At 41.3% G+C, this 26674-nt stretch overlaps 1 protein-coding gene across 9 annotated transcripts in view; it reads right to left on the bottom strand.

The window, feature by feature from the left end:
- The window catches only part of ZBTB20 (zinc finger and BTB domain containing 20), a 1614058-nt gene that overhangs the window by 1179358 nt on the left and 408026 nt on the right, over window positions 1–26674 (bottom strand). For 8 of the 9 annotated variants that reach the window (XM_033940835.1, XM_033940838.1, XM_033940833.1 and 5 more), the window contains one exon: window positions 7452–7553. The exons of the other annotated variant lie outside the window; for it this stretch is intronic. The gene's annotated coding sequence lies outside the window, so the exon portion shown is untranslated. The remainder of the gene's footprint in view (window positions 1–7451; window positions 7554–26674) is intronic. 9 annotated transcript variants of the gene reach the window in all.

Raw genomic sequence — 26674 nt, 5'->3', positions numbered from 1 at the left:
CCATGATCTTGAGGCAATAACAACACAACTGGATCACTTCTCCCTACCTAGACCAGTGTTCTTCAACCACCGGTCCATGGACCAGTGCCGGTCCACAGAAATTTCCTGCCGGTCCACAGGGCCAGCACGTGCATCAGGCCCAAAACAGTGTTCTTCAACCGCCGGTCCACGGTGCGATTGATGCGGCGTTATCTTGGAGCCAGCTCCCTCTTCCTAACTGATTCAGTGCACAAAGCCACGGTCAGTGGCTCCTACGAGCATCCTGCGCCTGAACCGGAAGCCTTCTCTCTGACGTTGCAACGTCAGAGAGAAGGCTTCCAGGTGAGGCAAGGGTCGTGCAAAGTGCAATTAGTACTATTATGAGGGCGGGGTCTGGGATGGAGATTGGGTAGAGATGGGCAGGGTCTGGCCCACGACTTAGCCCAGTGTTCTTCAACCACTGGTCCACGGACCGATGCCGATCCACAGAATAATTATTTTATTTCTGCCGGTCCATAGGTATAAAAAGGTTGAAAAACACTGATCTAGACTACTGGGATATGAATGCTTTTTTTTTTTTTTACTCTGTATAAATGTAGACAAAACTCTTAATCAGAGAAAAACGAGTGCTCAGAGTGTGTTATTCCAAAGGGAACAGGACACATTTCTATATCCAGGTGATAAAGAAAAAGGGCCTGATGGCGACTGCATTAGTTGAAGTGCTGGTGCTTAAATTAATATGTATATTCAGTGTCATTATCTGTATAGCAGGTCTAAACTAAATGCATAAATTATCCATTTGGGTGGTAAAATCAACATCTGTCTGCCAAAAAAGCTGGAAACGTGCCGAGCGGTATTTTATAATAGTAAAATAGGCAGATTTATGTGCAGCATGTTGTGTACATGTACACTTCCTAAAAGGGGGAGTATTTGGGGTGACAAGTGGACATGTCCTGGGCAGGACAAGCCACCGAGCATGCAGGACATATTCCACAAACATTGGGACACGCAGATGATGCGGAAAAAATGCACCCAAATGCACACCAGCTACAAATATTGACTAAATGGCAGAGATGCCTCTTTTGATGTGGAGCGTTGTTTGGTTCATTGTGCTGCAGCCTGGCATCTCGGTGCATGGTCAGGTCTTACTCAGCCTCTAAACAAAAACAGCTTTATCTTCACCTAACCCTCTTCAGCCCCATTAACACCTAGTTTCAAGTTTATTAGGTGTTTATGTGCCGCCTATCAAGGTTATTGAAGTGGTTTTACAATCAGGTATTCAAGCATTTTCCCTATCTGTCCCGATGGGCTAACAATCTATCTAATGTACCTGGGGCTATGGAGGACTGAGTGACTTGCCCAGGGTCACAAGGAGCAGTGTGGGGTTTGAACCCACAACCCCAGGGTACTGAGGCTGTAGCTCCAACCACCGCACCACACACTCCTCCACCCAGTCAGCTGCATTGTGTCCCTTTCTACCAAACACCATCTCCAACCATCTAAAAACCTAACCCCATTCCCCCTCCTCTTTCCCTCTCTCATCTCCCCTGCCCCTTCTCTCTGTGTGTGTTTGTGCGTGTGCACATGTGTGCTTGCATGTATGTGTGTGCATGCATTTGGGCGTGTACATCTACCATTGTCTGTCGGGCAATTTCTCCAAATGAGTTAATTTTGTGTTGTTCACCGTGATTTAATTTTGTGCATATCATGACAGGAATGAACCTCACTCCTAAGCCAAAATATGTGTAGTATGATCTCAGTCTCTCAAATGTACTGCTAATGTTCACCATAGTACTTGAATTGTGCCAAAGAGAGCTTCTTTCTGTAATTCACAAGAGGTAATATATATATATATATAGATAGATAGATAGATAGATAGATAGATAGATAGATAGATAGATAGATAGATAGATAACTTATCCAGGTGTGCTTGAAAGTTCTTTTTGATCAAATCTGACGCATCCAAAATGATGGGAAATATTTCTGCATCTTTCTGTCACATTTTCTTGGACTCAGACTGCCTTTCTTGATATTTGAGCATCTTCTCTCTCTCCATGTGTATCAGACTTGTCTGTTTAATTGAGTTTGTAGGTGGGTGTAGTCCTTTATGTTATTTCCATGCAAAAAGAATAAAAGTGACCCTGGCTAACAGAAGTGATTAAAAATCTTAGGACTAGAGTTATGCTGAACTGAGAGAAGATGGAAAAATTGAAAGAGAAGGATTTGAGAGAATCTTATCTGATTAAATTGCTCTGATCTCCTGTATGATAACCGTGTCTCCTCCTCTGTGCTGATGCTATGTCTGCTTGAAATTATGTATGTTAACTTGTGGCCCATCCTGAGTTTTCTGGGAAGACGGGATATAAATCAAAACAAATAAATTAGAAGAATATAGGATGGTAGTGAATCAAACTAGAGATCAATATTATAAAGGCTGCTTTGAATAGATTGAAGGAACTGTTTAGACTTGTGAGATCATTAACTCAGAAGAGTATAAATAATTCATTATGCTTAATCACACCTGGTAAGTTAGGGAAATTGATTTTTGAAAAAGTAGTTAGACTACGATAAGATTTTGATGAACACTTGCCTAAAGAAGAGACGATATTATTAGGAGAATTTGAGAGGAATGCATTCATTTTAGCTACTGAGAAGGAAGTGTGGTCTGTTTGAAATCTTGCGATACTGACAAATTCATCCAACGATATGTGTTCTCCATTTGTGATTTGAGCAGCTGGCCTGAGCTTGGGTCCAGCAATTATCACCTACTCTATGTTAATAGATCATTGAGCACTGGTGTGGTAGTACCTGCTTCCTTGATAACAGCAAGAACAACACAGAGTAGAGATGCAAAGAATGGAGGCAGAACCCCCAGGTCCAAAAGGCAAACTAAACATACAGTATAGCTCCTGAGAGCGATGGTTGGCAGGACCTTGCTTTCCTCAAAGCAATAAGACATTTGCTGATTTATGAGTGCGGTGTTGGAATCTGAACTCAGAGAGATAACCAATAAGGCGTTTACTGCTTCAAACCCTGACACAGGCATTGTGCTGAAATACGGCCTTGTTAGATCAGTCAATAAAAAATTCTCTGTGTTGTCCTGGAAGGCATAAACGGAGGTTTTTACTTCTTTGTTTGTTGATTCCATATGTATTTTTCATACAGTTCTTCACTGTCAGTTTAATTTCCATCCTATAAATTCACATAGAATTTTTCTTTTTTCAACCATCTTTATTTTCTCTTCTTTATTAATTTCCAGGTACTTTAGTTAGATTGTGAGCCTTCGGGACCGTAAGGGAATTTTTTAAATACCTTCTTACTTCTCATTTATAATCTTAATGTATATTTTCTTCAAACCGCTTAGAGCCTAACGGATGTAGCGGTATATAAGAAATAAATTACATTACATTACATCCTTGAAAATGGATACGTATGTTCGCTTTAAAACAAACTTTCTAAGGACTCATTCACTCTCAGTAATTATAGGCCACAGTCATCTTTGCTAAAGATGACTAAGATTGTGGGAAAATTTGTGCTTATGTTTCTGTTTATTAAGATATTTATATACTGCCCTTCGCAAGACCATCAAAGCATTTTATATATATATATATATATTCAGGTTTTCTAAAAGTCAGATTCTGTAAACAATGCCGTATTTGGCCAGCACCTACAAAATTGGCACTGTCGTGTATCAATCACATTAAGGCGCCGTTTGCAGAAGCGTGATTAATGTCAAAAGTACGTGCCGGAAACATAGGCCAGGTTTTGAAGGCCTTCATTATCGGCATCTATCTTTGACATGAATCATGTCTACACCTAAGGTCATTTTCGGAGCAAACCGACCTTAGATGCTGCTAGGTGCCTCTGTAGATGTGATTTCGGTGCTATTTCAGCTTTGAGGAAAATAAATTTTCATGAAAGTAAGAAAAGTGCATTTTTGATTGCAGGTCCTGTGGTCTGGAATTAACTTCCATTGCAGATTAGATTAGTAACAAGCTGAGAGAATTAAAAAAATTGTTGATGGGGCATTTATTTATTAAGACTGATGCAGATTAACTCCACCCCCCCCCAAAAAAAAAAAAAGCTGCATTAGGCTTTTTTTTTTTTTTATCACCAGCCGTGGCAATATTAGCTCCGACACTCATAGGAATTCTATGAGCATTGGAGCTAATACCGCCATGGCCGGCAATAAAAAAGCCTAATGCAGCTTCGTAAAAGAGGGGGTGGGAGAAGTAAATAATGCATAAGATAAAATGAGATCTAGGTTATTTGTCTTGATTTTTTTTTTTTGTTATATGATCTGATGTTGTGAGTATTTAATCATTGTTTTTAATTTTTATAATTGCTTTTATGACTGTGTGTGTATGATGTGTGATTTGCTTAAGTTTAAGCAGAATATAAATAAATATGTATTTTTTCAATTTTCTATACTATTCTACCAGGGAGCTCAGAACGGTTTACATTAATTTATTCAGGTACTCAAGAGTTTTTCGCTGTCTGTCCTGGTGGGTTCACAATCTATCTAATGTACTTGGGGCAATGGGGGGATTAAGTGACTTGCCCAGAGTCACAAGGAGCAATGTGGGTTTGAACCCACAATCTCAGGGTGCTGAGGCTGTAGATTTAACCACTGCGCTACACTCTCCTCCAAAGAGAGGTATATGAGCCATAAGCCATATTCAGGCTGATATTCAAAGCGATTTAAGTGAGAAGGAGTGGCTGCTTTCTGCTTAAATCACTAATGGTCCCTCTCACACTCTGGTTCTATACTTCCCATCGACTCCCCAGTAGTAACAAGCCCTCCACCGCTCCCCCGACCAAGCAAAACAACTCCACTCCCTCCCACCCCTCTTCCGTGCAGGATAACCCCTTCCCTCAGGTCTCCATTCAATCCCTGGTGATCCAGTAGGAGCAATCAGGGCAGGAGTAAAGACCACTCATTCCTGCTTCTTGTGGCTGCCTGAGGAAAATGACTGCCGTGAACTCTCACAGCAGCCTCACTAAATATCACCCAGGACCTGCATAAATCTTGCAACCAGAACAGTGACAATTAGCTGAGAAATTCAGTGACAGAGGTCTTAGGCCTGGATGCCCTAAACATAATCACCAATACCGATTGAATCGCTGTTGGCCGATTCTCTGGCCGATTGCAGAAGAGCGAAGCAACAAAAGGATTGCATGCAAATGATTTGCGCGGAGGTTTGAGTCTCTCTCGCCTAATTGATCAGTATGAAAGTGACTCTCAGACATGCACAAAGCCAGCAAAGGGAAGCCTGGGCAGCTGAGAGGCAGAGAAAGCCCTGGAAGCAGCCTCCTGCCACTCAGCTGCTCGGGGAAGGAAACATTTTCTTCTTCTTTTTTAACGGACAGATGTTGTGCATGTGTTACACATGAACAATATCTACCCCATTTAAAAAAAAAGAAAGAAAAAAACCCTCCCCGACGTCCCAGAGCCAAGAACTAACCCCCCCCACCCCCAAGCAGCAGTGAAAATGGCAGAAGGAATGCCCACACCCTCCTTCCAATGGAGGCCCCCCTGAACCATTCCCTACCCTCCCTCTTCTTCCCAAAAAAGCATGAGGGATGCCCACTTCCTCCTGCCACTAGATGCTCCCCTGAACCCTCCACCCCCTTACCTTTGGTAGATGTTGGGAGTTGGAGGGAAGCACGGTCTATTGAAAATGACTGGCCTTCCCCTCTTCAGTGCACCATGTGACAGGAGGCTGCTTTTGGGGCTTCCCCTGCCTCTCAGGTTTCCCTTTGCCAGCTTTGCACATGTATGAGAATTGATCAATCGGATGAGAGAGACTAGAACCTCCGCGCAAATAATTTGCATTCAATCTTTTTGGTACATCGATCGCTCTTCTGCAATCAACCAGAGAATCAGCCAACAGTGATCCAGTCGGTATTAGTGATTATGTTTAGTGCATCTAGGCCAAAGACACACTTTCTCCAATCATGAAATCTCTTCATGAGCTGCTCCTCAAAAGCTGTCATTGACAAGGGTATAGGGAATTCAGTAGGAATGGCTAAATCCTCCTGAGTCACTTGAGGAGTATTGGAAGGCAAGTCTAATGTCGTTGGAGGATGTTGTGCCCCCTCTGATACTGAAAAGGCTGAACGGTCCTCATATCAGGAGCACTTTGAGGGCATCAACTTTTGATGCCATACTCTACTCTAATGAAGTGTGATGTCAATGTACTCAGTCTCCATCTGGCATTCTGCAACATAAACCATTGACATTAATGAAGCCTTCTTCATTGTTGGGTAGGACACAGTTGACCAGTTCCAATGGTCTATAAATGCTTGATGGCCAGGAAGAAAAGTGCACTCTCAATGCATATGCGTGTCCAATATTTGATGCAGCTCTGGGATCTACAGCGACCAGTGCTGAAGTTGATGGACAGGACTTCTTGGCACCAAAAATGAACCTGTGCTGCTATTGCAGTACTGACTAATCTGGAGTTTGCCCATATAGGCTTTATTGTCGAGGTAATCCCATAATGTGATACTTGCTATCCTGCTTGTCTTCTGAAAATACCAATTCTTAAGGGGAAATGTAGTATGTGACTGCTGGCTAAGGACTGACACTGTAATGGCTAAACTAGATGGAAAGGTTACAGAGAATTAATAAGAAAGGGGGAAGTCTCAAAATGTAAATGAAGGCTCATTGTATTATTGACTCAGTAGAGGCCAGGTACAAAAGCAAGAGAAGAAAATTCAAGCAAAAAACTAAATAAAAATAAAACTCATTCCATAGTCAATCCTGTTCAACATGCCATCATTTTACCAACAGGCTGTAATCAAATATGACATGGACTTCACTGGTATGGACAAGATTCATATTCTATTTTTTTTTTTTTTTTTAATCTTTATTGATTTTCAAACTTTGACAGTGCGATACAATTAATTGAACATAAAATACTGCATAAAACGCACTATTAACTACACAAGTAATACATAAAACAATCATTTTCTCCCACCCTCCTCCCAATTATTAATACAATAAGACATATGATGTGATTACAATATTATAACTAAGTAATTTTAATCCTCAAAATACATTTCCCTCCCCCCACCCACCCACCCTGAAAATCTAAGGAAATCTAAGAAAAGGAGAGATACATGACCCTTATTGCGAGGTAACAAATGTAGTCAATGGGCAAGATTCATATTCGATTGATAGGGGGGGGGTGCTATAAAGTTCTCAGCACAACCAAGAAGAGAATGACATGGATATGGTTCAATCAATGAACTAAAACAATGGCAACACAGAATTTCATTTCTGCAGATTGCAACTTAACAAAACAAGATAACACTCTTTTCAGCTACAGTGGCAAAACAGTGCTCAGAATTTAGGAAGGTTGGTTGGTTGGGCTGAGAACTTTTCAGCACCCCCTCATATTTTAAGTGTTAATATATGCCTGACTTGAACCATGAAAAACAGGGGTTTTTTTAATGAACAATGTTACCTGTGAAATTAAGGCATCAGTATTGAACATATTACATTTTCAGAACCAGTTGTCCCACAAATAGAGCACCAACTATGCAGAAATCATTGTACTGTTTGTACCCTGTAAAAAAAAAAAAAAAAAAATTTAAGAAAATATTTGTAATTTATCTTTTTCCCACCATAACGTTCTAGTGATTTGTATCAGCTATTAAGAGGAAATGTCCACTAAGAGGTTAAAAGGAAGCTTTGCTTGTAAAGCAATGTCAACAGCATGATTTACCTCGAATGCACTTCTGTACTTCCATCATGAAATCTCAAAAGATAACAGGAATGAGTCATTACTGCTTCATGATATGAATTTAACTTACACGGAACTGCATGTACTTTACACACAAGCCATATATTTTAATTAAGCTCTAGTATCCAGCTAATCACAAACCTGCCATTGTTCTTTATACTAATTTTATCTAAACCATTTTATGTCCTGTACCGTGGTTTTTTTTTTTTTTGGTTTTTTTTATTTTGTTACCTCATTAATTTCATTTTAATTTCAACTCTCCACTGTGTGGCTGGTTGAGGAACACAGCGATCTTTCATCTTTGAAGTCACAGTTCTACTTAGGACTGTGTTGTAAGCACATTACCAAGTCACTTGAACGTGCAGATGTTTGCTATGTTGTAATATATATGTCTGTGCAGTTTACATGCTGCCAGACATTACTTGCTGTGGGGAAAGGTAGGTATTTTTGTACCGCATGTGTTGTGTGAAAACAAGCATCGTTCACTTTCTATGTGCCCAACACAACAATCTGAATTTACTTGTCATAACAGGTTGCACTAAAGAGAATATACTGTACATATATATTTTTGTTGCCACATTCTACATGAGGATGGCAGTAAAGCAAGGCAACAACCACCCACAGTACATATGTACCGAGCCATTTCTTAATTTTGTGTGCTACAAAAACATCATACTGTGTTAAGTATAGTTCTATCCAGCCCAGTTAAGAAGACAAGTCTCTCTCTTTATTATCTAAATGTTAAATGAAATGTTCTCAGTATTGTGTTACTACTTACTGTAAACACTGTCACAGACATTTTCATGTACAGTGTATAAGAATGGCCTGCCCCTGAGACCTACTTCACACACTGATGGCAGAAAAAGACTATGCAACACATTCAGTTCAGTCCTGTAAATCCTGTCAATACTGGTAAGGATACTTTCCCGCTACTAGTCAAAATATGATCTTTGGACCTCATTCTGTATAGGTCGCTGGTCTCAGCAGCCACCTAAGAAGCAGTTGAGAATCGGGTACCAACGTCCTATGCAGAATCACATCTACCTGAAAGGACAGATGCCTTAACCCTCCCCCCCTCCCCAGAGTGTTTGGGATGTCTGAGGGTTCAGGGTAGGGTGTTGGGGGTTCAAGGGGGCCTGGCAGCAGGAGGGAGTGGGCATCCCTCCTGCTGATCTTGGAATGGGGAGGAAGGGTGTTGGCAGGTTGATCTCGGGGGGGGGGGGGGAGGTGAGTGTTGGGAGATCCTCTGCTGCAGCCAGCTCAGCTGATTGTGGCAGGGGTATTTCCCCCACGCTCAGCTGATCGGGGATTCTCATGCCATGATCAGCTCAACTGGCCACATTTACTTTCCAATTTGAAATGTAGGCCAGTATTTTGCATGCCTACATTGCAGGCATCTGTCGCGGCTCTAGGTAGATGTGTAGGGAAGCTTAAACTCATGCAAGGCCACTTCCGGGCAAAAAAACATCCAGCCTTGGGAGAGCTTAAGTGTCCCTAGTCCTCTCCCTAGACCTGTGACAAACGCCTATAGTGTAGGAGTTCGTCCTTGGGAAAATTCTTTCTACAAACTTGCATCCCGATTGGCTGCCAGACAGCAGTAGGATGTCTATCACTGCCTATAATTAGGATGCCCATTTGTAGAATCAGCCCCTTTCTGTCTTCCTGCTTTGTACTCTTATCATCTTGGGTAGGAAAGTATGCAAGCTCCTCACATGGTGGGAGAGGATGAGTTATGAAGAAGGGCTATTATTGGTTATTTTAGTGTTAATCTAAGTTATAACTATTTTTCATTGCATAGAATAGGACCTGTGCTAAAATAGCAAGCTAGTGATTAAATATGAGACTCATCTTAACAGCAGCCCATGTTGATAACTTCTTTCCTTAGTTTCCTTTAGCACCCGCCTTTCCCATTACTAACCACAATGTTCTGTATTAATCTAAATAGCCAGCAATAAAAGTGTGGCTGTTGAACGATCATAGAGCCTTCTAGGTCCCCTAAAACAGCCTACCAGGCTGAATTGGCTACATGACTACCTGTGCTTGCACTAAGGCATCTAGGGAGTACATTATTAAAACAAGCTATTTTACTGTTACCATTAGTAGCTATGTCTCATTGCATACAATAGGATATGTGCTAAAATAGCACATGTTGTAGTAAAATAACCCATCTTATAACTCACACTGATAAATCATGGAACCTGTAAAACAGACCCAGTTGCAGGTTTGATTCTATTTTCACATCATCATCTAAATAGCATCCATTTCTAGTGAAACTCCTTAGTCCTTTGTGTACCACTGGACAACAAAGTTTTCGCTTCAACACTTTCGGGTATATCTTACAGATTTTTGGCTGCTGATCATGAAAATCATATTTAAGATTACGTACCATTTTAACAAAAGTACGTTTTTACAATTTCTTGTTATACTTTCAGGCTAATGCAATTAATTCTTAGCCTAATTTTAATATAGGCCTATTGCTCCCGTTATACCTTGCTGGAAATAGTGCGGTCATGTCCAGACATATGTTCAGGGCAAGTTGTATAACATCCATGGAAGTGATGCAGTCTGGGCATACCTGGGCATACTTGTACATGGGCTTGATGGATGTTGCCTAAAAAGGCTATAAAAAAACAGTTTGCATACAGGGATAATCTTCATTACGTGTCTGTCACTTGGAGTGTATTTTGATGCTTCATGTCATAGTATTGTCTATGTACATTAAGTATCTTAATTAATAAGCCAGTTAATTATTAATTGCTATAAGACAATTAATAATTAACTGGCTTACTAATTAAGATACGATTTGTGACAGCAGACATGTCTCACCGATGTCGCAACAGCTGAGATACATTCTAATACACTTGTGGTGAGTACAAACTTAAGCCTTAAAGACGCACCATTACTCGACTTGTTAAGAAAGCATATTAGCTGTACTTCGTTTGCAAGATTGGTGATCGAGACAAAGCATGGGCTCCTCACATTTGTTGTGCAAGACTTGCCATCGACCTTAAAGCTTGGCTCCGAGGTACTCAGAAGTCAATGCCATTTGCTATCCCAATGATATGGCGAGAATAGAATAATCATTTGACAGACCGAGTGGCAAATTTTGTCTGACAAATGTATCAGGTTTCTCTAGTAAAAATAATCAATTGAATACCCCAATCTTTCTTCAGCCATGATGACAGTCTTCCGGTCTGAATCCACCAGATAAATGAAGCTTAAATGAAACTGATAAAGAATCTGTAATGCACCAGCCAAGCACTGACAGTGACATTGATCCTGATTTTGAACCATGTTCATCTGGTGAGTCTTATCTTATAACACAGTCAGAATTAAATGACCTGGTGAGGGACTTAGGTTTGTCAAAAACAAAAGCAGAATTATTGAGTTCAAGACTGCACAGATGGTGTTTTCTCTCACCAGGTACGAAAATTTCTGTCTTTCAAAGCCGCCAAGATGATTTAACAAATTTATTTGCACAGGTTGAAAACCTCTGTATCCGCATTGATATTGAAGGATTGTTCACAACTTTGGCTGTATGCATGACCCACAGGAGTGGCATCTTTTTATTGATTTATCAGTGTTAAGCCTCAATGCTGCTTTGTTTCACAATGGCAATGTCTACCCGTCAATACCTATTGGCTATTGTCATCAGCCAGGGTCCGCACTAGATCTACAGCGGCCCTCCACCAAGTGGCAGTAAAACAAAAGGAACGAGGCACTCTCCTGCAATGAGGCAGTAGCCCTACAGGGGGTGCTGGTTTGAATCCTGGAGCACTCCTCCTTATAGACAACCCAGACACACAGATACAAAAACACCAAAAGAGGTTGGTTTCAAAAATGAAAATCAAAAGTTTATTGTACAAGTCTTTTGCACTTAGAGTAGTTGCGCAGAGTAAATCATATTGAGAAAAAAACAAACAATAACAGCAGAAATAACAAATGATGATGGTTCACTCCTCAATAGGGAGAGACTATTCAGGATCTGCCAGGTTCCAAGATGGCCACTGTGGTTCTGGCAGCTTGTTGCTGGGCCATGCCCAGTTTTCAGTTTGTGGTATCTTTCAGGTTTTTCTCCCAAAATAAAAAGACAAAAAAAAAATAATAATAATTACTCAAGTGTCTTATTTAGCTTATTGCCTGAGACTTTAGACAATATTCCTACTAAACCAGGTAAGTATGATAGCCTTTTGCAGTTTTGAAAAAAAAGGTTTTACATAGCAGCTTTTCTTTAAGGCAGAGGAAAAATCCATTCAAAGGCAAAAAGAAAAAAAACCCCTATAATATCAAAGATGTGATTGCGGCAATTGTTCAGTAGCCATCGCATTCAGTTTTCTCAGTCCTTCACCAGGGCAAAAGTGTAACTCCTGGAGCAGTTAGCACAAGTTTCCAAAGGTCAAAAATAAACTAGCAAATGTCCCCCAAACAAACCCCCAGTTTCATAATGGTGTAACAGGCACTTCACTCACTGTGCACAGCTTCCTATGAGGTTTCTATCCAGCCTGGCTATTTGGGAGAGCAGTATCAAGCAGCAATGCATCCAGCAGCAAAAAATATCTTCATTCCTAACTCAGAGGTTTAAGCCAGCTCCATGGCCTCGCCAAGCCCTTCTTCAAAGGAAAGTGTATCACCCACCTCCATCAGCTCCTGGTGTGTAGACAGCTCTGGGTCAGGCAATTCCCCAGCTTCAGGCACATCTACCATTTCCACATCATGGCTTCTCTCGGACTGGTGGTTGCTGGGAAGCAGTTCTCTGGGTTTTGCTCTGCTCCTCCTGGGCAGTGACAAGGTTGCTGGTTCCTCTGCTGGTCTCCTTGCTACTAGCCTCCTTTCTGCTCTCAGGGTCAGGTTTAAATAGGAGAAAGTCCTGCCTACACCTGTGAGGAATAGGAATGGGCAGGCACTCTCTCTGCCTCCCCCTTTGGCAGGACTGCAGAATGCAGTCAGGAAAAAAAAACCTGCTGTTTTTTTTTTCTGAACAGGGACAAAATGACTTCCCTGCATGTTTGTATGTATTTTCCCTTTGCTCTGTGTTGGGCTTGTTTGCCAACGATCCAGGCTATAGGAGCTGGACCTAGGATAGGCAGCCCTGTTATTCTGCTCATCGGGGAAACTATTCTGATGGCTCTAAACCTCTTTGATCCCGGTTTGCCCTGATAATTCCTCTGTGGCAAGGTGGGAACATCACTAGAATTGCCACATTATGCAGCACACATGAAAGAAACATATGAAAACATGAAACTGCTGTTAAAGCATATCCAGTACACAAAGTACAACTGGAACATCTGTGGTGATCTTCAAGTAGTAGCTCTGCTACTTGGAATGCAGCTTGGATATACCTAGTACTGTTATTTGTGAATGGGACAGCGGTGCTAAGAAGTTGCATTGCATTCAAAAGAACTGGCCACTCTGTAAGAATTTGGTTCCAGGACAGAAAAATGTGGTACCTAAACCACTTGTTGACCCAACAAAGATAATTTTGCCTCCTCTTCACATAAAACTTGGACTGATAAAAATTTCGTAAAAGCAATGAACAAGGAAGGCAAAGGTTTTCTTTATTTAAGACAGATGTTTCCAAGAATAACTGATGCCAAAATTAAGGAAGGCATTTTTGTCGGTCCCCAGAAGGACACGTCATCAATGAAGAGAGATTTGAAGAACTGTTAGTCGGGCCAAAGAAAAGCGCCTGGAAAGCATTTAAGGATGTCGTTGAGAGTTTTCTTGGCAGTTACAGAGCACCAAACTATATTCAACTGGTTGACAAACTTCTTAGAGCAGACAAAACCATGAAATGCAACATGTCACTGAAGATGCACTTTCTACATTCACACTTGGAATTCTTCCCTGCAAATCTTGGTGCAGTCAGCGATGAACATGACGAAAGGTTTCACGAGGACATTCCTACTATGGAAAAAAGATATCAAGGCAACTGGAATCCATCAATGTTGGCTAACTACTGTTGAATACTGCAAAGAGATGCACCAGACACTGAGCAGAAACGAAAATCAGCAGGGAAACGTGGTGAACTATCACAGCGTATCAGAAACTTTGTGCTTTAAAACATGTTATAGTCAATTAAATACACCATTGTGTTTCTCAAAATTCCTACATGATACAGTCAGTAGCAAATTATATTTGTGTTTATTTTAAAAAGGTCTATCATAATCAACAGTTTGTGTTAAGGAAGCAAAACTTTTGGAAAGATTTGTTGTCCAGTGTACTCTGCAACACAGAACTAGCTACCTGAATGTCTACTTCCACTAGGACATCTAGTTGAATATGGAATTTGCAGGCTATCAAAGACCTCAAGAAGAAAGGGATCAAAAAAGTGCAAAAAAGAAACATCATCCAAACAACGAGCACAAACAGCCTGAAAAATAGGGATCAAGAGGACTTTTATTGAAATGACTCCATAATAACTATTCTGCCACCTTTGTTGGCATCTGATCATTGGTCTGCAATATTGAATTGTCATTGTCATTGATTCTTCACATGTTAAATTATGGAATATTGTTCTTTTCCTCTTCTCTAAAAGATTGGCAGGCATAATTCCTTGGAGCTTAAGTTAGGCGCAGGAAGTGCACTACGCAAGTATTTTGTAAAGGGCACTCTTTGCAGAATAGCCTTTACAGAATACTAAGGTGGATTTTTAAGGCGCCTACCTTTGGCACCATTTACTAAATCCTGCCCTATTTGCAAAGAATGCGCACTGGGTGCACATTATGCCCGCTATTAACAACATTCATTTCAAATGAAAAAAAGAAAAGAAAAAATTATACATAAATTTTATGGGTTTCCATCCCTAACCATTAATATATTACTAATAAAAAAAATCATTTCTATGGTGCTACAATATATATAGGGCTCCTTTTACACAGGTGCATTAGGGCCTTAACGCGCGAAATAGCGCATGCTAAAATGCCGCATGTGCTAGCCACTACCGCCTCCTCTTGAGAAGGCGGTAGTTTTTCAGCTAGTGCGTGCTAATCCGGTGCGTGCGCTAAAAATGCCCATAGTAATCAAAAATAGAGACAATCTCCACACTCACAAAATAGAAACAATCAAAAAAACAATCAGTGGTTAGAAATTCCATGCTTCAATACCAAAGCAATCATTCAAGAGCACTAAGAAATAGTTTGCCAAATTTTCAACTTTTGAGGATGAAAAGAATATGTACTAATCAGCAAGATTTTAAAGATCAAGCTAAAATATTTTTGGGCATAATTTTTGTCCAGAGGATATGGGATAATTGCCCCCCCCCCCCCCACACACACACTTTTTACAAAACTGTAGCGCAGTTTGTAGTGCCAACCACAGCGATAACAGCTCCGATACTCATAGAATTCCTTTGAGCATCAGAGCTGTTACTGCTGCGGTCAGTGCTAAAACCCGTGCTACAGATCTGTAAAAGGGGGATTAAGTTAAGTACTTGCTTATTTATACTGTATATGCTTCACTCAGCCTGCAAGGTGAATATACTGTATATGTACACTGTTTAGAATTGCCAGGAAGGTTTCTTTTTTTTTTTTTGCTGATGAATGAAATTAAGTCCCTAAGTAGGACGAGACAAAGTTAACTACATCTAAAAACCTACTCAAGTCAGCATTTGGACGATCTAAAAGACAGGTCGCCCGAGTGCCAATAATCAAAACAGCTTTTTAGAAGTATCCAAGGACTTTTTAGGCCTCTGAATCTTGCTGTGTGCCCAGAGCTGAAAGGGGTGTTTTTGGAAGAGTGGTTAGGGCGGAATATTTTTTCACTCAGAGAATAGTTAAGCTCTAGAATGCACTGTTAGAGGCTGTGGTAAGAGTGGATAGCATAGCTGGTTTTAAGAAGGGTTTGGACAATTTCCTGGAGGAAAAGTCCATAGCCTGATATTGAGAAAGACATGGGGCAAGCTGCTGCTTGCACTGGATCGGTAGCATGGAATGTTGCTACTTTTTAGGTTTTGGCCAGGTACTAGTGACCTGGATTGGCCACCATGAGAACAGGCTAATGGGCTTGGTGGACCATTGGTCATACCCAGTAAGGCTATTCTTATGTTCTTATGATGTGGGCGGGATGTGGGTCAACCTAGACTTAGATGTCCTGCAGGGATAATCGAAGGTTTGACAAGACTGCCTAGACAGAACTTATATGTTGTTAGTTAGACGATGTAAAGAACGTATAAGTGCCCAAAAGGTATCCAAAGTGACCAGAGAACCACTTCCATGGACAAAGTAAAGACCCCCCCCCCCGTGTTAATAATAATAAATTTATTCTTTTATACCGCCATTACCAAAAGTTCTAGGTGGTTTACACCATAAGAAATTGGACTGTCAGCGAAATACATTCATACCATAAAAATAAAATCGTACAATAAAAGTTAAAAATATGATTACACTCTTAAAAATAGCCAACTAAGTGATAAATTTGTCAAATAGAGAAGACTTGACTAATTTTCAAAAAGAACAGTAGGACATGGCTTGATGAATACATTCACCAAGCCAAAATTGCAGTTTACCTGCTTGAAACGCTAAGGTCCTATCAAAAAAGGTCTTATTTTATTCAAGTTTATTAGGATTTTTTTATATACCGCCTATCAAGGTTATCTAAGCGGTTTTTACAATCAGGTACTCAAGCATTTTCCCTATCTGTCCCGGTGGGCTCACAATCTATCTAACGTACCTGGGGCTATGGAGGATTAAGTGACTTGCCCAGGGTCACAAGGAGCAGTGCAGGGTTTGAACCCACAACCCCAGGGTGCTGAGGCTGTAGATCCAACCACTGCACCACACACTCCTCTTATATCGCTCACCATTTGGCTTAGGATAGGCAAATAAGTGAGAACTTCTTGTATTCCTTGATGGTCTATATAACTCAAAGTGAGGGGAAAGATAAACTGGAGACAATCCTGATATCAACTTAAAACAAATGCAAGAAATTTTGAATAATACTCTTGATTCTAATGCTAACCAATGCAATAAACGATAATATGGGCTGACGTGGTCATTCTTCTTCAGACCAAAAATCAATCTGACCACGGTGTTCTGAATTGTTCATTGATCCCATAACATCCCCACAAAGTTCAGAATAAAAACGTACATACCTGCCTCCAGAACATCAGCACTTGGAATAGGAAAGCCTAGTAAAGATGCACAGTGGTTGCTTAAGTAGTATGGCGGGTGGGCTAGTGAACCATAGAGAAGAGGACCCAAGCCCATAAGCCACTCTAACCACTACATTCATGTGAGCACACCAAAACCCTACTCTATTTCCTTGTTTCTGTCAAATAGATAGCCAAGACACTCTACAAGACAAAAAAAAAAGAATATCTGTATTTCTATAGCTTTTATGCCTCTATGCTCCTTGTATATGCTTGCTAAGACTCAACCCAGAGGTAAAGATTTTCTGTATGTTTACAAGGAGCTCTGGGATATCATTACAGAAAATTATGATATAAAACCAATTGGTCTATATTCAAAGAAACTTATCTGGTTAGCAAGTGCTGCTATTTGGATAAATGCCAGCCAATTGAATATTCAGCAACATTAACCAGATAGAGCACTATTTGGACAGTGCTGGGTGATCCATGAGTAGAAAATAGGAAAAGGCGGAAGTTATTTGGTTAGTAGCAATAAAGATGTTAACTGGATAAAGTTAGGCCAGCAAAAAGGCTGACCTGACTTTTTCCAATTAGCTATTTGTTTACTAGTCTGAATATCACTGCTAACTAGACACCACTATGAATCTGTGCTAATTCCAGGGGGGGGGGAGTAGGGGGGAGGGAGGGGAGTTACCTCCAGCAGCTAGCGCTTTAAAAAAAAACCCATTGACTGCCATGGGCTTAATATAGGTCCCCAAATTCTTTTCATTCCGTTTCAACAGCAATACTTTCACTGTTTTACCACCAAATAATTTTTGTTTATTTCAGTTCCATTATGATGAAGTATCAAATGCCAACATCGTTCAACAGTGCCACCTGCTTTTAAATCCGGTCTGGATTGAAAGCAGCAGGAACAGCTAGGAAAACACAAATTATTATTCATGTCACTTCTAAAGCTTTCACCTTCCCCAGCCAAGATCTTAAAAAAAAAAATTAAAGTTCTGGTATGCTGAATATCTGAAGCATGTAAAACTGCCTTATGCTACCTAAACATAATATATTACACTATATTTGAACTATACCAGTTAAAAACAAGCTTTTTCATAGTAAAGACCAAAATGGTCCATCCAATCTACCATGCAAGTTATTCCCCTCTCATCCCCCTGTACAATTCCTTTCAGGGTAAACTGTTACTCCATGCAATTTACCCTTGTGCCTTTTTTTTTTTTTTTTAGTATAACCATTTTACTGCTGATTTGATTGAAATGTTCTCTGCAGATTATCCTAGTACTTGTTATTATTAAAGGTTTATTTTGCATCGATCCCATTCCCTTTGGATTCCACTCCCATTTTTGTCACCTCTACTTTCTTCAGAAGACCATCTCATGCATCTGGTATTCTTTCAGTGAATTAAATCTTTTCTACTGTTTCTTATTCTATATCCTTGGAGCATTGTATCCTGACCCTAGTTCTGCCAGTTGTCTTCCCTTTCAGACAAATGGATATTTATATCCTATCTCCTCTGACCCACAAAACAAGTGGCCCTTGGCAAGAGATTGTATCATTGAAGATAAAAATGTGTTGTGAACGGGATTGACAACTGTAGTGAGAATATGCAGTATGGATTCTTATGAAGTGATAGCAGCTCAATTTTGAACGCCAAGTTTAAGCTCACTTCCGGTGCCGGCTTTCTGACTGTCTGTCTTTCTTTCTGTCTCTCTCTCTCCTTGACCGCTGTTTTGTCTTTCTTTCTGTCTCTCTCCTTGGCCGCTTTCTGTCTGTCTGTCTTTCTTTCTGTCTCTCTCTCTCCTTGGCTGCTTTCTGTCTGTCTCTCTCCTTGGCCGCTGTCTGTCTGTCTTTTTTTCTTTGTCTGTCTTTCTTTGGCCGCTGTCTGTCTTTCTGTCTGTGTCTCCCTGGCCCCCTGTCTGTCTGTCTTTCTTTCTGTCTCTCTCTCTCCTTGGCCACTGTCTGTCTTTCTTTCTTTCTGTCTCTCTCTCCTTGGCCATTGTCTGTCTGTCTTTTTTTCTTTCTCTATCTCTCTTTGGCTGCTGTCTGTCTCTCTGGCCCCCTGTCTGTTTGTCATTCTTTCTGTCTGTGTCTCTCCCTGGCCCCTTGTCTGTCTGTCTTTCTTTCTGTCTCTCTCTCCCTGGCCCCCTGCCTGCCTATCTCTCTCTGTTGCATGCCTGCCTGTCTCTCCATGGCCCCTTCTGTCTCCCTCCTGAGCAAACCAAGATTGCTGCCTGCCCCCCAGCACACCCCTCCCCCAAAGCAGCCCCCTTTCCCTCTCCCCCTCCACTTCCCTGTGCAGCAGTAGCAGCCGGACGCCTGGCAGCACCCACACCTTGTGCGCTTTGTCCAGGCCGAAGGACACCCTCCTGTTGTTGCTCTCGGCGCCGCTCAAACTGCTACACGTGCCGCAAGCTGACACACGCTGCTCTCGATGCAAATCGAACATAGCCACGGAAGCACACAGCATGGTGGCAGGGATCACGGCCTCCTAAGTATGCATACGCGCTTAGGATTTTATTATAGAGGATTGGATTTGAGCTGTTCATATTTCCAGATAAGTTTTATCTTTTTGACTTTCCCGTTGTTGTTAGTGACACTGATTTCCAAATAATGTGTTTAAAACAAATTGGTTCTGAAAACAGTATTCCAAATGGGGCTTCACCAGAGACTTATACAACAGCATTATCACCTCCCTTTTCCTGCTGGCCATTCCTCTCCGTATGCACCCAAACATCTTCCTGACTTTGACCATCACCTTTTCTACCTGTTTTGCCAATAATGCTAATAAAAAAATAACTTCATAGTAATGCACTCGTACATTGCAGTAATTTCAACTTTGTTACATTTGTTCATGGATTTCCGTTCATGAATACAAAAATTCTGTCTAGATATGTATAGTGTAGCACATAAATACAGGTTGTCTAGAAACTCAAAAGCATTTATTCATTTAGTCAGTCATTATTCGCATAACTGGCTCAAAAATTATTCTGACATTAGATGAATGCCTTCCACGGTACTATAAAGTACACAATGAAATACTGAAGGCTTTTTGTATATATGAAACTGCAGATATTTCTAGCTGCTTAGCAACATAATTTCTTTATTATTTAGTTATTGTTTTATTTTTTAATTTAATGCTAGCAAAAGTTGGCAGATTGAAAGCACTTATATCAAAATACTCACATTTACCTACAGAACAGATACAGCATGAACATTTACAGAACAATACAAACTCCCCTTATAGTGCACCGCTAATGTAATTTAATCATGTTCTGGTTGCAATTTTTTTTTTTCTTACAAATTTTTCATGTGAATTTAGCTCTCATGAAAGACGCTGGAATTATATCACTAGAAGCCACAATCTAGCATTAATCTTCAGAATTAAAATAATCTTCATGAGATAATCTAAGGCAGGGATCTCAAAGTCCCTCCTTGAGGGCCGCAATCCAGTCGGGTTTTCAGGATTTCCCCAATGAATATGCATGAAAGCAATGCATGTACATAGATCTCATGCATATTCATTGGGGAAATCCTGAAAACCCGACTGGATTGCGGCCCTCAAGGAGGGACTTTGAGACCCCTGATCTAAGGGGTATGTCTACTAAAGTGTGCTAGTAAATTGGCCGAATGCATGTTAACACAGGACTTTCTTGCACGCTAAGCCCATTTCTAGCATACCCAGGAAATACTGCAATTTATAGTATTTCACTTTCAGGCTAATGTTCATATTAGCATACATAATCTGAAAAAAATTGACATGGGAGCGCTTATCACTTCTTATTTAGGAGGCACTAAGGACTCCCAATTATGAACATGCTACCAGTTAATACATGATAAATGGAACATGCTAACTGGATAACATATCCACGCCCATTCTCTTCCTTTGACATGTTGCTTCCAGAAAATAGATGCAAAAAAATAAATAAATACCACCTCCTTAGGATACAAAAACAGATTACTTACCACAAAATGTTTTAAAGCCTTAGTGGTAAGTGTTTTTATCTGTGCTAAGTACACATAAAAACATAAGGTTTGCCGCTGCTGGATCAGACCAGTGGTCCATCGTGTCCAGCAGTTTGCTCATGCGGCGGCCCTTAGGTCAAAGACCAGTGCCCTATGTGAGTCTAGTTCTTACTTGTGTATGTTCTGTTCCATATCCAACCTTGTCTTGAATCCCTGAAGGGTGCTTTCCCCTACAACAGCCTCCGGAAGAGCGTTCCAGATTTCTACCACTCTCTGGGTGAAGAAGAACTTCCTTACATTTGTACGGTATCTTTTCCCTTCCAACTTTAGCAAGTGCCCTCTCGTTCTCTTCACCTTGGAGAGGGTGAACAATCTTTCTTTTTCTACTAAGTCTATTCCCTTCAATATCTTGAATGTTTCGATCATGTCCCCTCTCAGTCTTCTCTTTTCAAGGGAGAAAAGGCCCTGTTTCTCTAGCCTCTCGTTGTACGGAAACTCCCCCCAGTCCCTTAACCATTTTTGTCGCTCTTCTCAGGACCCTTTCGGGTAGTACTATGTCCTTTTTCATGTACAGTGACCAGTGTTAGACGCAGTATTCCAAGTGGGGGCGTACCATGGCCCGGTATAATGGCATGATAACCTTTTCAGATCTGTTCGTGATCCACTTCTTAATCATTTCTAGCATTCTGTTTGCCCTTTTCACTGCCACCACGCATTGTGCGAACGGTATCATTGACTTGTCTACAAGTACTCCCAAGTCTCTTTCCTGGGGGCTCTCTCCGAGTATAGCACCGGACATCCTGTATTTGTGCATATGATTTTTGTTACCAACATGCATCACCTTGCACTTATCCACGCTGAACCTCATTTGCCATTTTGCGACCCATTCCTCAAGCGTAGTTATCTCTCTTTGTAGGTCTTTGCAATCCTTCTGTGTCCTCACTTCTCTGAATAACTTTGTATCGTCTGCAAATTTAATCGCCTCACATGTCGTGCCAATTTCTAGGTCATTTATAAATATGTTGAAGAGCACAGGCCTGAGCATCAAACCCTGTAGCATTCCACTCGTTACTCTTTTCTAGTCTGAGTAATGTCCATTCACCCCCAATCTCTGTTTCCTATCCACCAACCAGTTTTTAATCCACGTTAGTATATCACCCTCAATTCCATGGCTTGCAATTTTTCGAAGTAGACGTTCATGCGGAACCTTATCGAATGCCTTCTGAAAATATAGATATACGATGTTGACCAAGTCACCCTTGTCTATCTGCCCATTTACTCCTTCAAAGGAGTGCAGTAACTTTGTCAAACATGATCTTCCTTTGCTGAAGCCATGCTGGCTGGTCCCCATCAGTTTATGTCTGTTTAGTAGACATATTCCTAACCTTCTCCATACCACTCAGCATGTTTTAAAAGGCCTACATCAAAAGGCTTTGTGGCAAAGGTCTGAAGTAGAAACCAGGCGTGGATGTGGTTTAAAAATACCATCATGGAAGCGCAGACCAGATGTATTTCACGTATTAACGAAGCAGGAAAGAAAATGAGAGTCAGCATGGTTTAAAGGTGAAGTGATAGAGGCTATATTACAGCTAAGAAAACATCCTTTAAAGAATGGAAAAAGGATCCCAATGAAGAAAATGAGAAGACACATAAGCAATGGCAAGTCATTGAAAAAGAAAGCTAAATACGAATATGAAGAACTTACCAAAGAGGCAAAAACTCATAGTAACAATTTTTGTAGGTATATCAAAAGCAGAAAACCTGTGAGGGAATCCATGGGACCTTTGGATGATCAAGGAATAAAAGGTGCATTTCGGTGTTTATTGAAGAAGATGTAAAAAATCTACCTGAACCGGAAATGGTTTTCAAGGGTGATGGGGCAGAGGAATTGAAAGAAATCTCGGTGAACGTGGAAGACATACTAACCCAAATTGACAACTTAATGAGTGATAAATCATCTGGACCGGATGGTATATAGTACATCCCAGAGTACTGAAAGAACTCAAACATGAAATTGCTGATCTGCTTTTAGTGACCTGTAACCTGTCATTAAATCATCTCTACTACCTGAAGATTGGAAAGTGGCCAATGTTGCAGTGATTTTTAAAAAGGGTTCCAGGGGAGATTTGGGAAATTATGGACTGGTAAGCCTGACCTCGGTGCTGGGCAAAATAGTGGAAACATGATTTAATGATACAGAGTCAACATGGGTTCAGCCGAAGGAGGTCTTGCATCACCAATTTGCTTGACTTCTTTGAAGATGTCAATAAACTTGTGGATAAAGGTGAGCAGGATGGCGTAGTGCATCTAGATTTCCAGAAGGCTTTTGATAAAGTTTCTCATGAGAAGCTTCTGAGAAAATTAGAGTCATGGGATAGGAGGCAAGGTTCAATTGTGGATTAAGAACTGGTTATCGGACAGAAAACAGAGGGTAGGCTTAAATGACCATTTTTCTCAAAGGAGGAGGGTAAATAGCAGTATGCCACAAAAATCTGTTGGGACCAGTGCTATTTAACTTATTTATAAATTGGAACTATAAGCGAGGTGATTAAATTTGCAGATGACACAAAAATGTTCAGAGTTGTTAAAATGCATGCGGACTGTGAAAAACTGCAGGAAGACCTTAGAAAATTGGAAGACTGGATGTCCAAATGGCAGATGAAATTCAATGTGGACAAATGCAAAGGGATGCACATTGGAAAAAATAATCCAAATCATAGTTATCGGATGCTATGGACCACCTGGGGGGTCAGCACTCAAGAAAAGGATTTGGGTGTCATCATAGATAATACACTGAAGCCTTCCACCCAATGTGCGGCGGTGACCAAAAAAGCAAACAGGATGCTAGGAATTATTAGAAAAGGGATGGTTAACAAGACTAAGAATGTTATAATGCCTCTTTATCGCTCGATGATGTGACCTCACCTTGAATATTGTGTTCAGTTCTGGTCTCCTTATCTCAAAAAACGATATAGCAAAAAAGTTCAAAGAGCGACCAAGATGATAAAGGAGATGAAACTCCTCTCATATGAGGAAAGACTAAAAAGGTTAGGGCTCTTCAGCTTGGAAAAGAAACTTCTAAGGGGAGATATGATTGAAGTCTACAAAATCCTGAGTGGTGTACAGCGGGTAAAAGTGGATCGATTTTGTACTGCATGAAGATTTATAAAGACTAGGGGACACTCAATGAAGTTACAGAGTAATTCTTTTAAAACCAATAGGAGGAAATATTTTTTCACTCAGAGAATAGTTAAGCTCTGGAACGCATTGCCAAAGGATGTGGTAAGAGCAGTTAATGTAGCTAGTTTAAAAAAATGTTTGGACAAATTCCTGGAGGAAAGTCCATGGTCTGCTGTTGAGACAGACATGGGATGGTAGCATGGAATACTGCTACTATTTGGGTTTTTACCAGGTACTTGCAACTTGGATTGGCCTCTGCGAAGACGGGAGAGCTAGATGGACCATTGGTCTAACCCAGTAAAGCTATTCTTATGACAATTCAGTTTCCATGTAGATCTATTTCTTAGTATCTCTTCTAAGACTGTCAATGAGTGCCAAAGCATTGGAATTCAAGTCACAGCTGCAACTCAAAACAGACTACATACATTTTGAAAAATAACATTCCAGACAATATATTGGATTAATCTTTATAGAAAACTTAATGTGTATTGTCAGTTCCAGCACTACACTTCAAATTGCATCTTTTAAAAACAGGAGATTATACCAAATATGCTCTCTGGCGTGTTATTATTGGAGGTGTTTAGCTTCTAATGATGCACACTGGAAAAAGGACTAACAATGGCAACTTTTTTCAAAAAGACTACCATATGATTCACTTGCAACATAATCAGTGTTATGTGACTCCAGAGTTGTATAATTCCACCAGGAGAGTCATAACTGGTTTTCAAGATAACTATATGCACATTTACCAGGTTCTTCAAACACTGAGTATTCACGTACTTCCAGATTCTCTAACCAGTGCCCATGTCGGTGGCCGCAAATCACATGTCAATCACATGACAGCGCTGGTTAGATAATCACATCTTATTGTGGAGCAGCCCCGGTAAAAGAGGGAGGAACTGTGCCTAGCACCTGCTCAGAAAAGCAGCTGCTAGGCACAGCTCCTCCCCTCATCCCTCCTGTCAAAATATAAAAAGTTTTATTCTGCCCAACGCTACTTCTCTCACTGCCAACTGAGCTGATCAAGGCAGGGGAATCCCCAATCAGTTGAGCCATGATTACCCAAAGTCACCGGCTTTGGGGCTTCCCCCGTGTTCAGCTACTTGGGGCTTGAACTGCCGGCTCATCAGCTCAGCTGGCAGGGGAAGCCCCAAACAGCTGAGCTGGCAGGGGAAAGCCCAAAGCTGGCAACTTCGGGAAGTCCTCATGGCTCAGCTGATTGGGGATTCCCCTGCAATCAGCTCAGTTGGCAGGGAAAGCAGCAGCAGTGGCGGGGGGGGGGGCAGAAGACCCCTCTCCCAATTGGCAGGAGGGATGGACACTCCCTCCTACCAGAGGACACACCCAACACGTCCCCACACCTGAAAAAGACAGAAGGGATGCCCCCCTATACCTTGACTAGAAGACCGGCAAGATGATGCCCATTCCCTCTTGCCAGAAGGCCCACTTCTTCAAAATGGCGTGCCTTCCCATTCCTGGTGCAACCTGGGATCTACTGATTGGTCTTAGGTGCCTGGCCAGAGTATTAGGCTCCTCCTAGTGCATCCCAGGATATACTGGGAAAGGGAAGGCCCACCATTTTGAAGAAGCAGGCCTGCTGGCAGGAAGGAGTGGACATCCCTCTTAGTGGTCTTCCAGTCAAGGTAATGAGGAGGTATGGGGGGGGGTCATTCAGGCAGGAGGGAGTGGGCATCCCTCCTGCCAATTTTGGGTATGAAAGGGTTGGTCGTCCGGTGGGAAGGAGGGAAGGAGAGGCCTGGCGTGTGCAGATCGCCGGACTAGATGGACCTAAGGTCTGATCCGATGCAGGCATTTCTTATGTTCTTATTCGCCAGGGTAGGCCTGACTGGGCCTCCGCATGTGTGGATCGCCGGACTAGATAGACCTAAGGTCTGATCCAGTGCAGGCTTTTCTTATGTTCTTATGAGAGGGGATCTCCTGCTGGTTCAGCTGATCGCAGCAGGGAAATCCCGATCAGCTGAGCTGGCAGGCAACCCTAAAGCTTCGGGTTTCAGGAAGTCCTGGCAGCTTAGCTGATCGGGGATTCCTCTGCCGTGATCAGCTGACTGCAAGCTATGGACTATTGTTGTAATCCCCAGCAAAGACAGGCGCCAGAAATGTAGGCTAGGGTTTTCCGGGCCTACATTTGTGGTGCCTATCTTTGCATGAATCACATCTATGTAGGCACTTTCAGCCGTTTAATGCCACTTCTGATGTTGGCCACATCTACTTTGGCATTCAGTGGCCTAAAGCACCTACATAGGTATAATTCTGGTGCCTTTAATTTAGGCACCTCAACCTTGCCATTTTTTATGTTTCTAATGGCATTTTCAATTAATTTAGGCATTGGTAAGGTCTATTGGCATCAGCTTTAAAATTTTCCCCATACTGTATAATGGATAAATACTTGTTGAGGAACACAGAGAAGAGGGAACCTTTGTCCCTCTTCCTATATCTTGAACTGTGTTGGACTGGAACATGTTCCCACAGTTATTTTATGCAATGTAAATGAAAAAAAACATCCCCCCACATTTATTCTAAAACAAATCAAAAACTCTGTTTCTGACAAATACTTCAGAAATAATGTGGGTGCGTGTTACAAGTGGGGACACAGCTTATCCACATCCAAGAAATAAAGATGCTGGAGATGGTGTCATTCCTAATTATTTGGATACATGTTGGGACATTTTCTTTTGCATAAAAAGTT

Source organism: Geotrypetes seraphini, chromosome 4 (assembly GCF_902459505.1).
Source record: "Geotrypetes seraphini chromosome 4, aGeoSer1.1, whole genome shotgun sequence".
Taxonomy (NCBI): domain Eukaryota; kingdom Metazoa; phylum Chordata; class Amphibia; order Gymnophiona; family Dermophiidae; genus Geotrypetes; species Geotrypetes seraphini.
The sequence above is the reverse complement of the archived record's forward strand: the minus strand, read 5'-3'. Positions and strand labels throughout refer to the sequence as shown.